This window comes from Bombina bombina, chromosome 3 (assembly GCF_027579735.1).
Source record: "Bombina bombina isolate aBomBom1 chromosome 3, aBomBom1.pri, whole genome shotgun sequence".
NCBI classification, from domain to species: Eukaryota; Metazoa; Chordata; class Amphibia; order Anura; family Bombinatoridae; genus Bombina; species Bombina bombina.
In genome coordinates this window covers 414,957,963-414,972,517 of record NC_069501.1, presented here as the reverse complement: position 1 = coordinate 414,972,517, position 14,555 = coordinate 414,957,963, and the positions used below count along the sequence as shown (strand labels likewise).

The 14,555-nt window shown below is 38.5% G+C and overlaps 1 protein-coding gene across 2 annotated transcripts in view; it reads left to right on the top strand.

Moving 5' to 3' along the window:
- Positions 1 to 14,555, top strand: part of MFSD4A (major facilitator superfamily domain containing 4A) — a 173,261-nt gene that overhangs the window by 45,955 nt on the left and 112,751 nt on the right. The window contains exon 1 of one of the 2 annotated variants that reach the window (XM_053706615.1): positions 920 to 1,004. The exons of the other annotated variant lie outside the window; for it this stretch is intronic. The gene's annotated coding sequence lies outside the window, so the exon portion shown is untranslated. Of the gene's footprint in view, positions 1 to 919; positions 1,005 to 14,555 lie in introns of those variants that run through there. 2 annotated transcript variants of the gene reach the window in all.

Sequence of the window (14,555 nt, the reverse complement as noted above, 5' to 3'; positions counted from 1 at the left end):
TTTGAATAAATTCCCAATTCCCAAAGTTGCTCCCAAAATAATACATTAAATTACAAGTCTATTATCAGTATTAGTGTCTCCACTATACCATACAATTTGTGCGTGCAACAATTTGGCCAAAACTCTAAATATCAAGGTTGTAGGGGGTATAGGGAGAGGACTTCATCTTCTACTACTTCTACCTACTTTTATTTTATTTTTTAAATCCTCATTTACCCCTTCTGATGCTTTTTTCTACACTGATGTCATTACAATAACTAATAGTTAGATAGACAAATGAGCTTACAAATGAAATCAGTTGTTCTGTACTTGGATATTGAAGCAAAAGAAAACAGAACTGTAAGGCATTTATGAAGTGGTCAATTAAAACCCTTTAAATAAGCTATAGCTCAGGGTCAATTTCTCAGAGTAAGAAAATACTGCTCTGAAGGGGAAGACTTTAGGGGGCATATTTATCAGGCTCCCCGGAAGCAGAAGTTATGAAGCAGCGGCCTAAAGACCGCTGCTCCATAACTTGCCCGCCTGCTCTGAGGCAGCGGAAAGAAATCAACCCGATCGAATACGATTGGGTTGATTGACAACCCCTGCTAGCGGCCGATTGGCCGCAAATCTGCAGGGGGCGGCATTGCACCAGCAGTTCACCAGAACTGCTGGTGCAATGATAAATGCAGACCGCGTATGCTGTCGGCATTTATCGATGTGCAGCGGACATGATCCACAATATCAGATCATGTCCGCTCGCACAATCATAAATAGGCCCGTAGAACTATGCCAGAATAATACTATGATGTTGACATATCATGAGTGTTTTTTTTTTCTTTTCTTTATATCAGAGCTCAGATCAGAAGGACCCCTGACACAGAAGATAATAGCTATTATGACTACATAAAGTTTGGCCCCTGGCCCTAAAACACCCAAGTCAGCTACATACCCAAAATAGACCTCAAATGAAACCCTGAAATTCCAACCCTGGAGGGAGAAAAGAGAAAGGAGAGAGTGGAGAGGTAAGGGCCGATTTATCAGGCTCACTGGAAACAGGAGTTAAGAAGCAGCGGTCTTAAGACCGCTGCTCCTTAAAGGGACAGTCAACACCAGAATTTTTGTTGTTTAAAAAGAAAGATAACGGTGTCTGCTCACTTAGTCGGGGCGGATTGGATGGTTTACGCCCAAAGCAATCTGGCCCTTCTTTCCCCCTGCACCCTTCCCTTTCCTAATTTAACTTTTCTCTCTTTCTCTTTTTCACTACCTTCTATTAGTATCTTCAACTCAATAGGATAAGAAATGTATCATTGTTGCTATAGTATGAAGCCATGATTGGTCAATAGACAGATGCAAAAAGTTATTAAGGACCATTTTGGTTTATACAATGTATCGTTGTTGTTAGATAATCCAGGACAATGATGTTGCCCGAAGCTATTTTGCAATATAATTCCATGTTATTGTTCCTTTTTTTCTGTAAAAATGATGTAAAATCAATAAAAAAAATATTTAATATAAAAAGAAAGATAATCCCTTTATTACCTATTCCCCAGTTTTGCAAAACCAACACTGTTATAGAAATACACTTTTTACCTCTGTGATTACCCTGTATCTAAGCCTCTGCAAACTGCCCCCTTATTTCAGTTCTTTTGACAGACTTGTATTTTAGCCAATCAGTGCTCATTCCAGGGTAACTTCACGTGCATGAGCTCAATGTTATCTATATGAAACACATGAACTAATGCCCTCTAGTAGTCAAAATGCATTCAGATTAGAGGCAGTCTTCTAGGTCTAAGAAATTAGCATATGAACCTCCTAGAATTAGCTTTCAACTAAGAATATGAAGAGAACAAAGCAAAATTGGCGATAAACGTAAATTGGAAAGTTGTTTTTTTTTAGACTTGACTGTCCCTTTAACTCGTCTGCCACCTAGTGAAATGCTTGTGCAATGATAAATGCCGACAGCACATTGATGATTCGACCCCAAAGAGTGAACATAAGAGAAAGGAATGAATCGAGAAAATAAACAGAGAATATAAAACAGAGAATAAAAAGAGAATGATATAGAAGGGAACATTGGAGAGAGAGAAAATAGAGCAATTAAAGAGAAAAAAAAGGAAAAAGGAAAAAAAAAATAGAAGAGAGTTAAGTAAATGAGGAGACTAAGGGGCCAATTTATCAATGTCTGTTCGACATGATACGCTGTCGGCATTTAACACTGCACAAGCAGTTCACCAGAACTGCTTGCGCAATGCCGCTCCCTGCAGATTCATGCAGGGGGTGTCAAACAGACCGCTCGCATAGGATCAGGCAGATTGCAGACCGCAGCCTCAGAGGCGGCGGACCAGTTATGGAGCAGCGGTCTTAAGACCGCTGCTTCATAACTGCTGTTTCCGGTGAGCCTGAAGGTTTGCGCGTAAACAGGGCCATCAAGCTTCATTCGGAGCTTGATCATTCGGCCCCAAAGAGTAGAGCAAAAAGGTAGAAATAGAGAAAATGGAGGGTATAGAGAGGGGGTAAAGAAAGTAGGGAGCAAGAGGTGAGGGCGATTGGAGATTAAGGAAAGGATAGTGAAGAGAGAGGATAAAGAATAGTGAAAAGAACAGAAAGAAAAGAGGCAAAAGTTAAAGGGACATGAAACGCAACATTTTACTTACATGATTCAGATAGAGTATATCATTTTAAACAGCTTTCCTATTTACTTCTTTTATCTAATTCTACGACTGTGTAAAATATACAAGTGTTAAGTCTGGATTCTGCACTTTCACTTTTTTTTCACTTCCACTTTTATTAGTAACTGGAAAGCATATGTTTTTTTTAAAAATAACAAAAAATACTCCTTAAACAGTTCCTATCTTTATAAGAGAAGACAGATTTGCACTAAAACTAATAAATTAAAATGCACACTTGACCTTGTTTGGATTTTTATGGGAATAATAAGGTTCAATAAATGTTGTCCAGAAGAGGTTCATAATAATCAAGACAGAAGATAGCCAGGGAGTAAATAGGTATTTGGGTATTTCACTTGAAAGGGGTATAATTAAGCATGATTCTTATTTAATGTTATTGAAGGGTCTTTAAAATCATATTTGTAATTACTTTGTAGCAGCCACAGTAAGATATTTTAACATGTACGTGTGTATTTTTCAAAATGGGAGCTGCAATTTTGAGACCACCTTTTTTTGTCATGGTGGGTAGACAATCTGTTCCTATGACCCACTGCGCACATACAGAATTTCCTGCTATCAAATGAAAGAACATTTTGCTGTGCTCAAAAATAATTGTGTGCGGATCTTAGTCAACCAATAATTTATAGGAAACACAGACGGAATCAAAGGAGACATTGAAATAATGGGGCCTATGTATCAAAGGTCTTGCAGACCTTGCTGAATGCGGAGAGCAATACGCTCTCCGTGTTCAGCATTGCACCAGCAGCTCACAAGAGCTGCTGGTGCAACGCCGCCCCCTGCAGACTCGCGACCAATGGGGAATAAGATGAGAGTGCACAAGGCTCAATCCCTTAGCTGTCCCGGGACAAACATACTGATTTGCTGCTTAGAAGTCCTTTACAATGGGATGTGGCTACTGAGAAACTTTTGAGGTAAAATATATTTCTTTTTTACATAGAGATGTTCAGGTGATATTTTCTAGTCAGCTTTTTACAGCTATGTTGCATTTGGGTATCATGGCCCTTTAAGATACCAACAGTGGAGCATTAAGTGTGCCCTGTATATATAAAAATTTGTAATATATTATCATAGTAAGAAATAATTACTCTCGGCTAGATTACGAGTTTTGTGTTATGAGTGAAAAAGCCTCATAACACTGCTTTTTCACTACCGCTGCTATTACGAGTCTTGTAGGTATAGCTATACCGCACACCTTTTTGGCTGTAACGCAACGTAACTACCACACCTTTCAAAAAAATTTTCAATGGGACTTCCATAGCGCCGGTATTATGAGTTTTGCCTGGGAGGCCAAAAAGTGAGCGGTACAGCCTATACCGACATGATTCGTAACGCAATCTAAAGTCAGTAGTTATGGGTTTTGCGCTACAAAGCTGTAGCATAAAACTCATAACTAAAGTGTTACAAAGTACACTAACACCCATAAACTACCTATTAACCCCTAAACCGAGGCCCTCCCGCATCACAAACACTATAATAAAAATATTAACCCCTAATCTGCTGCTCCGGACATCACTGCCACTATAATAAACATATTAACCCCTAAACCGCCGCACTCCCGCATCGCAAACACTAGTTAAATATTATTAACCCTTAATCTGCATACAGTTAATACAATTAACTAAATTACAAAAAAAATAAACACTAAATTACACAAAATAAAAAAGAAATTATCAAATATTTAAACTAATTACACCTAATCTAATAGCCCTATCAAAATAAAAAGCCCCCCAAAATAAAAAAACCCTAGCCTACATTAAACTGCCAATAGCCCTTAAAAGGGCCTTTTGCGGGGCATTGCCTCAAAGAAATCAGCTCTTTTGCCTGTAAAAAAAAAATACAAACAACCCCCCAACAGTAAAACCCACCACCCACACAAACAAACCCCCCAAATAAAACCCTATCTAAAAAACCCTATCTAAAAAACTCTTTTTTGTTGCCCAAACCCCTAAGCTAAAAATAAAACCCACCCAATAAACCCTTAATAAAACCTAACACTAACCCCCGAAGATCCACTTACAGTTTTTGAATACCGGACATCCATCCTCATCCACCCGGGAGAAGTCTTCATCCAAGCGGCAAGAAGTCATCCTCCAGGCGGCAGAAGTCTTCATCCTTCCAACGCGGAGCAGCTCCATCTTCAAGACATCCGGTGCGGAGCATCCTCTTCTTTCAATGGCTCTTGAAGAATGACGTTTCCTTTAAATGACGTCATCAAAGATGGCGTCCCTTGAATTCCGATTGGCTGATAGAATTCTATCAGCCAATCGGAATTAAAGGGTAAAAAATCCTATTGGCGGATGCAATCAGCCAATAGGATTGAGCTTGCATTCTATTGGCTGTTCCAAACAGCCAATAGAATTCGAGCTCAATCCTATTGGCTGATTGGATCAGCCAATAGGATTGAAGCTCAATCCTATTGGCTGATTGCATCAGCAAATAGGATTGAAGCTCAATACTATTGGCTGATTGCATCAGCAAATATGATTTTTTTACCCTTTAATTCCAATTGGCTGATAGAATTCTATCAGCTAATCGGAATTCAAAAGACGCCATCTTGGATGACGTCATTTAAAGAAAACTTCATTCTTCAAGAGCCATTGAAAGAAGAGGATGCTCCGCCCCAGATGTCTTGAAGATGGAGCCCCTCCGTGTCGGAAGAATGAAGATAGAAGATGCCGTCTGGATGAAGACTTCTGCCCGCCTGGAGGATGACTTCTTGCCGCCTGGAGGATTACTTCTTGCCGCTTGGATGAAGACTTCTCCCGGCTTCATTGAGGACTTCTTGCCGCATGGATGAAGACTTCTCCAGGCTGGATGAGGATGGATGTCCGGTCTTCAAAAACTGTAAGTGGATCTTCGGGGGTTAGTGTTTTATTAAGGGTTTATTGGGTGGATTTTATTTTTAGCTTAGGGATTTTGGCAACGAAAAAGAGCTAAATAACCTTTTAAGGGCAATGCCCACCCAAATGCCCTTTGCAGGGCAATGGGGAGCTTAGGTTTTTTTTAGATAGGATTTTATTTGGGGGGTTTGGTTGTGTGGGTGGTGGGTTTTACTGTTGGGGGGTTGTTTGTATTTTTTTTTACAGGTAAAAGAGCTGATTTCTTTGGGGCAATGCCCCGCAAAAGGCCATTTTAAGGGCTATTGACAGTTTAGTGTAGGCTAGGGTTTTTTTTTTGGGGGGGGGCTTTTTGATTTTGATAGGGCTATTAGATTAGGTGTAATTAGTTTAAATATTTGATCATTTCTTTTTTATTTTGTGTCATTTAGTGTTTGTTTGTTTATGTAATTTAGTAAATTGTATTTAATGTAATTTATTTAATTTTAGTGTAATGTTAGGTTTTAGTGTAACTTAGGTTAGGTTTTATTTTACAGGTAACTTTGTATTTATTTTAACTAGGTAGTTAATAAATAGTTAATAACTATTTACTAACTAGTCTACCTAGTTAAAATAAATACAAACTTAGCTGTGTAATAAAAATAAAACCTAAGATAGCTACAATGTAACTATTAGTTATATTGTAGCTAGCTTAGGCCTAGATTTAGAGTTGGGCGGTAGTCGTGAAAACCAGCGTTAGAGGCTCCTAACGCTGGTTTTAGGCTACCTCCGGTATTTGGAGTCATTAAAAAAAGGGTCTAACGCTCACTTTTCAGCCGCGACTTTTCCAAACCGCAGATCCCCTTACGTAAATTGCGTATCCTATCTTTTCAATGGGATTTTTCTAACTCCGGTATTTAGAGTCGTGTCTGAAGTGAGCGTTAGACATCTAACGACAAAACTCAAGCCGCAGGAAAAAAGTCAGTAGTTAAGAGCTTTCTGGGCTAACGCCGGTTCATAAAGCTCTTAACTACTGTACTCTAAAGTACACTAACACCCATAAACTACCTATGTACCCCTAAACCGACGTCCCCCCACATCGCCGCCACTCGATTAAATTTTTTTAACCCCTAATCTGCCGACCGCCACCTACGTTATACTTATGTACCCCTAATCTGCTGCCCCTAACACCGCCGACCCCTATATTATATTTATTAACCCCTAATCTGCCCCCCTCAACGTCGCCTCCACCTGCCTACACTTATTAACCCCTAATCTGCCGAGCGGACCGCACCGCTATTATTATAAAGTTATTAACCCCTAATCCGCCTCACTAACCCTATAATAAATAGTATTAACCCCTAATCTGCCCTCCCTAACATCGCCGACACCTAACTTCAATTATTAACCCCTAATCTGCCGACTGGAGCTCACCGCTATTCTAATAAATGTATTAACCCCTAAAGCTAAGTCTAACCCTAACACTAACACCCCCCTAAGTTAAATATAATTTTAATCTAACGAAATTAATTAACTCTTATTAAATAAATTATTCCTATTTAAAGCTAAATACTTACCTGTAAAATAAATCCTAATATAGCTACAATATAAATTATAATTATATTATAGCTATTTTAGGATTAATATTTATTTTACAGGTAACTTTGTATTTATTTTAACCAGGTACAATAGCTATTAAATAGTTAAGAACTATTTAATAGCTAAAATAGTTAAAATAATTACAAAATTACCTGTAAAATAAATCCTAACCTAAGTTACAATTAAACCTAACACTACATCCATCCTGGCCGACGACTGAACGACGAATGACGGTTCCTTTAAATGACGTCATCCAAGATGGCGTCCCTCGAATTCCGATTGGCTGATAGGATTCTATCAGCCAATCGGAATTAAGGTAGGAATATTCTGATTGGCTGATGGAATCAGCCAATCAGAATCAAGTTCAATCCAATTGGCTGATTGGATCAGCCAATCGGATTGAACTTGATTCTGATTGGCTGATGGAATCAGCCAATCAGAATATTCTTACCTTAATTCCAATTGGCTGATAGAATCCTATCAGCCAATCGGAATTCGAGGGACGCCATCTTGGATGACGTCATTTAAAGGAACCGTCATTCGTCGTTCAGCCGTCGGCCAGGATGGATGTTCCGCGTCGGAGGTCTTCAGGATCCTGCCGCTCCGCTCCGGATGGATGACCATAGAAGATCCCGCTTGGATAAAGACTTCAATCGGATGGAAGACCTCTTCTGCCCCGCTTGGATGAAGACTTCAGCCGGATCATGGACCTCTTCAGCCCCCCGCTTGGGCTTGGATCAGGACATCGGAGGAGCTCTTCTGGATCGATCGGTGAACCTGGTATGGTGAAGATAAGGTAGGAAGATCTTCAGGGGCTTAGTGTTAGGTTTATTTAAGGGGGGTTTGGGTTAGATTAGGGGTATGTGGGTGGTGGGTTGTAATGTTGGGGGGGGGTATTGTATGTTTTTTTTTACAGGCAAAAGAGCTGAACTTCTTGGGGCATGCCCCGCAAAGGGCCCTGTTCAGGGCTGGTAAGGTAAAAGAGCTTTGAACTTTAGTAATTTAGAATAGGGTAGAGCATTTTTTTTTATTTTGGGGGCTTTGTTATTTTATTAGGGGGCTTAGAGTAGGTGTAATTAGTTTAAAATTGTTGTAATATTTTTCTTATGTTTGTAAATATTTTTTTATTTTTTGTAACTTAGTTCTTTTTTATTTTTTGTACTTTAGATAGTTTATTTCATTGTAGTTATTTGTAGGTATTGTATTTAATTTATTTATTGATAGTGTAGTGTTAGGTTTAATTGTAGATAATTATAGGTATTTTATTTAATTAATTTATTGATAGTGTAGTGTTAGGTTTAATTGTAACTTAGGTTAGGATTTATTTTACAGGTAATTTTGTAATTATTTTAACTATTTTAGCTATTAAATAGTTCTTAACTATTTAATAGCTATTGTACCTGGTTAAAATAAATACAAAGTTACCTGTAAAATAAATATTAATCCTAAAATAGCTATAATATAATTATAATTTATATTGTAGCTATATTAGGATTTATTTTACAGGTAAGTATTTAGCTTTAAATAGGAATAATTTATTTAATAAGAGTTAATTAATTTCGTTAGATTAAAATTATATTTAATTTAGGGGGGTGTTAGTGTTAGGGTTAGACTTAGCTTTAGGGGTTAATACATTTATTAGAATAGTGGTGAGCTCCAGTCGGCAGATTAGGGGTTAATAATTGAAGTTAGGTGTCGGCGATGTTAGGGAGGGCAGATTAGGGGTTAATACTATTGATTATAGGGTTAGTGAGGCGGATTAGGGGTTAATAACTTTATTATAGTAGCGCTCAGGTCCGGTCGGCAGATTACGGGTAATAAGTGTAGGCAGGTGGAGGCGACGTTGTGGGGGGCAGATTAGGGGTTAATAAATATAATATAGGGGTCGGCGGTGTTAGGGGCAGCAGATTAGGGGTACATAAGTATAACGTAGGTGGCGGCGCTTTGCGGTCGGCAGATTAGGGGTTAATTATTGTAGGTAGCTGGCTGCGACGTTGTGGGGGGTCGGCGATGTTAGGGCAGCAGATTAGGGGTACATAGGGATAATGTAAGTAGCGGCGGTTTACGGAGCGGCAGATTAGGGGTTAATAATAATATGCAGGGGTCAGCGATAGCGGGGGCGGCAGATTAGGGGTTAATAAGTGTAAGGTTAGGGGTGTTTAGACTCGGGGTACATGTTAGAGTGTTAGGTGCAGACGTAGGAAGTGTTTCCGCATAGCAAACAATGGGGCTGCGTTAGGAGCTGAACGCGGCTTTTTTGCAGGTGTTTTTTTTTCAGCTCAAACAGCACCATTGTTTCCTATGGGGGAATCGTGCACGAGAACGTTTTTGAGGCTGGCCGCGTCCGTAAGCAACTCTGGTATCGAGAGTTGAAGCTGCGTTAAATATGCTCTACGCTCCTTTTTTGGAGCCTAACGCAGCCTTTATGTGGACTCTCAATACCAGAGTTATTTTTATGGTGCGGCCAGAAAAAAGCCGGCGTTAGCTTTTCGGGTCGTTACCGACAAAACTCTAAATCTAGCCGTTAGGGTTTATTTTACAGGTAAGTATTTAGTCTTAAAAAGGTATTATTTAGGTAATAATAGTAATTTTTATTTAGATTTATTTTAATTATATTAAAGGTAGGGGTGTTAGACTTAGGGTTAGACTTAGGGTTAGGTTAGGGGTGTTAGACTTAGGGGTTAGACTTAGGGTTAGGTTTAGGGGTTAATATATTTATTTAGTCTTAGTGATGTGGGAGGCCAGAGGTTTAGGGGTTAATAACTTTAGTATAGTGGTGGCAGCGTTGGGGGCGGCAGATTAGGGATTAATAAGTGTAGGTAGGTGTCGGCGACATTGGGGTTGGCAGATTAGGGGTTAATAAGTGTAATGTAGGTGTCGGCGATGTCGAGGGCGCCAGATTATGGGTGTTTAGACTCGCGGTTTATGTTAGGGTGTTAGGAAATTTTCTTTCCCCATAGGAATCAATGGGGCTTTGTTACAGAGCTTTATTTACGCTCCGTTATTGCAGGTGTTAGGCTTTTTTTTAGCCGGCTCTCCCCATTGATGTCTATGGGGAAATCGTGCACGAGCACATAAAACCAGCTCAAAGCAGTGCTGGTATTTGTGTGCGGTATGGAGCTCAACGCTGCTATATTGCCCGCAAACGCAGGTTTTTGGAAAACCTGTAATAGCAGCAAGTTATTACCGAGCCACTCATAACGCAAAACTCGTAATCTGGCCGTCTGTTAGGGATCATAAGGTATTTAGTTTAGTTGTAGTGCAAATGGTATGTGCTCTAATTGTGGAACATGTTTAACCACCATAAATGTGGGATCTTCGATGGTGATTAATGCCTGCACACATTAATCTTTTATGATTGGCTCACTAGATGTGCTCAGCTAGCTCTCAGTAGTGTAATGAGGCTTCTTCAGCAAAAGGGAAACAAGCAGATTTTATAATAGAAACTCAACACTCCCTTGAGCACATTCTGTAAACAGGTTTTTCAAATACTGCAAACTACCTAAAGCAGCTATTTGATTTGCAACATTTGCAGGTTACAGATTGTGCTTTTTGGCTTTTCCAGTGAGTGTGGCACAAGCACATTTTTTACACAAAAGCAAGAGGTGTTTAATAGCCTTTTAAATGTTTAGGGTATGGTCCCTTTAAAGGGATATGAAACCAATTGTTTCCCATTATTCAAATAGAGAATGTAATTTTGAACAACTTTCCAATTTACTTTTAATATTTAATTTGCTTCATTTTCTTGGTATCCTTTGTGAAAATCATAGGTAGGCTCAGAAGTTGAGAGCTAGCTGCTGATTGGTAGCTGTACATATATGCCTCCTGTCATTGGTTTACTAGCTCCCAGTAGTGCATTGCTGCTCCTTCAATAAAGGATATCAGGAAAATGAAGCAAAATTGATCACAGAAGTAAATGAGAAAGTTGTTGAAAATGGTATGCTCTGTCTGAATCATGAAAGAAAAAAATGTATTGCATGTCCCTTTAACATATCCTGTAGCACAGACAAAAGAGCAATAAATACATAAAGTGTCTGACAACTCAGTTCCTCCAATACAAAAACGCTTCATTGTTCTCCTTTAGAAGCTTACAATGTGTTTTTTCTTTTGTGTCTGCATCACTATTAGTAGAGCTCCTTGTAAAGTAAATTGTTTAATCAGATGTTAGTTTACAATTTTTTATATTCTCAACATCATTCATTTCAATTATGTTAAGGTTTACTTTTGTGTCAAACCTCAGTTTAGTAGGTTTGGCTGAATATTTTATGATGGAAATTACCAGTACATCAGGAGAAGCTGAGTGATTCAGCATAAATATCACTACAGAAGAAGCTTTTTCGTGTTATTTGTTCTGTTCTTCGACCACTTTACACTCTGTAGGCTAGATTACAAGTGGAGCGCTAAATTATCGTGCTCCCGAAAACGGACAAATTTGCCTGTTTGCAGGCATGCGATAATTAACCAGCCATTACAAGTGGGTGGTTATTGCTACCACAAGCTCGCAGTAGCAATTAGCGCTTATAAAATTAACCAGAGAACAGATCTCTGGTTAATTTTATAAATCTGCTCCAAAATACTGTCTAGTGTAGTTTATTAAAAAATAAAGATGGCAGTATCCTTGTTAATAAATTTACTGCACTAGGCAGTATTTTGCGGGTAAAGTTGGCGGGAGTGGGGTGTTAGAAAAAAAAAAACTCACTGAAAAGTACCTTTACATTGAGGTCTATGGGAACTGAGTGCTCCCAGTAAATATATATGTATATCAGCATATACATATATGTTTATATTTGCTGCCATTGCTGCGCTACTTACCCCCTTCACTGGCGCTGAAGTTCTGATACCGTCTCTGACATCATCAGAACGAGGCTCCCATAGGAGCTTATGGAAGCGAGCTCTCGCAATTTCGTGTTTACATTGCTGAAAACTTGTAATACCAGTGCACATTATCATGCTCTGGTATTACACAGTGGAGTACAAAGTAGGGTGACGATATTGCCGCTTTAAAAAGGGACACATATGAAAAATACATAAGTTAGGGTTCTTATACAAAACATTTATTTAAACAGCCCTGAAAACAGCCCTGACATATGTATTTTTCATATGTGTCCCTTTTTAAAGCGGCAATATGGTCACCCTACATCAAAGCAATATTTAGCGCTCCATTTGTAATCTGGCCCTGTGAGTTTCCACTCATGGACTACTGCTTTCATTTTTGCGACTGAGGGAAGGGGTTAATGGAGAGAATGCCAGTAATGATTATATTGCCCTTTATGAAGACGTATATGGGAAGACACTTTGCTTAATACTTTAATGACATCCTGGAGCCTCCCTGACTGCAAACAATACAGCAAATAAAGGTTAATCCCTGGACTGCTGTGGTATGATTAGCAACACCCTGTTTGCTCTACAGTATTATGCAGCACTCTGCTTTGAGTGACACACACTGCTGTATGGTATTACCTTATATACTATGTGCATTCCAGTACTGCATTAGAGGGAAAGTTCACTAAAAGCTTGTTCAAGCACCTCTGATCTCTCCAGGTTCACCAGATCCTAGGTTACTCTCAGCATTTCATCACTAAAGAATAAAGAGAGGTGTTAGATTTAGTGAATCAGTTGCATAAGTAACTGAAACTAAGGAAATTGGTGAGCGGTTAAAGGGACAGTGTACCCTACATTTTTCTACTCTTTAATTTGTTCCCAATAATTAATTTTACCTGCTGGAGTGTAGTAAATTGTTTACAAATAGGTCCTTTAACTTTATATCAGATTTGAAATTTGATTTTGTCTGGGGTATCCTTACCTATACTGAAAGTTTCTATGCTTAAAGGGACAGTTAACACCAGAATTTTTGTTGTTTAAAAAGATAGATAATCCCTTTATTACCCATTCACCAGTTTTTTGCAAAACCAACACTGTTATATTAATACACTTTTTACTTCTGTGACTAACTTGTATCTAAGCATCTTCTGACCGCCCCTAATCACATGACTTTTAGTTATTTTGCATATAGTTGCATTTTAGCCAATTAGTGCAGTGTCTGCCACTAGCCACGGGCGTGATCACAATGCTATCTATATGGCCTACATGAGCTTGCTCACCCCTGCTGTGAAAAGTAAATAAAATAGAGGCGGCCTTCAAGGGCTTAGAAATTATCATATGAGCCTCCCTAGGTTTGCTTTCAACTAGAATACCAAGAGAACAAAGCAAAATTGTTGATAAAAGTAAATTGGAAAGTTGTTTAAAATTACATGCCATATTTGAAACATGAAAGTTTTTTTTGGACTTGACTGTCCCTTTAAGTATTGGCTATAAAAAAGCTGTGTAAACATAGCCAGCAGAATACATTACAGTCCCAGATGGGGTAAGAGAGATAGAACAATTGAAAATTAACATTTTATTACTTAAGTATTGGGTTTTGGTATACAGACAAAGATAATATAAAGAAGCATGTGTATGTACAGAAAGTGGTAAAATAAGGAGATCTGATTTCCCTGCAAGCTCAATCCATTTTAATGCCAGATATTTCATATACAAAAGTAATCATAAAGAAGTAATTTGTCATATATTTTATACTCTGCAACAAGTAATTAGAAACACTTTAAAGGGACAGTCTACTCCATCATTTTTTGTTTTGTTTAAACAGATAGATTGCCCGTTTATTACCCATTCCCCAGTTTTGCATAACCAACACAGTTATATTAATACGCTTTTTACCTCAGTGATTACCTTGTATTTATGCCTCTGCAACCCCCCCCCCTTATCTCAGTGCTATTTACAGACTTGCATTTCAGCCAATCAGTGCTGTCTCATTTGTAAATCCACAGGAGTGAGCACAGTGTTATCTATATGACACATATTAACTAGCACTGTATTGCTGTGAAAAGCTAATAAAATGCCTTTCACATTTGAATAAACATAGAAAACATAAAACAGTGAAATTAGCACAGAGCATTACCCCTAAATGTTTAAGTAACTATTTTGGGACCAAAGCTAATTTGTAGATATGAAAAGTAAGGGCATACTATTACCTACTGACATTCTAACTGAAAAAAATCATGACTGGAAGGTAGGGGCTTAGTCAGGGTGGTCCATGGGATGAGTCAAATTAGTCTGAGGTTTGTCTGGTAAACCCAAGGAGTTTGGTGTTGGGGTGGTCCCCATGGGTGTTATCTGGTATAGTTTAGGCAGGAGTCTAGGAATTTCTATTTGTGGTTACTATGTTCTGATTTCACAAATTAGCTGAACGTGGTGGAAAAGAGGTAGTGAGCTGAGCTCCAAAACTGTAACAATCCTGCAAAAGGTGGGAAAGTGGTAAGCTCTGCAAAGATTAAATGAAAATTATTATATATTTAGAGCTATAAAGGTAAAGGCTACTTGAAATGCTTTATTGTTTAAAAAATAGATAATCTCTCTATTACCCATTGCCCAGTTTTGCATAACCAACTACTGCTATATTAATATAGTTTTT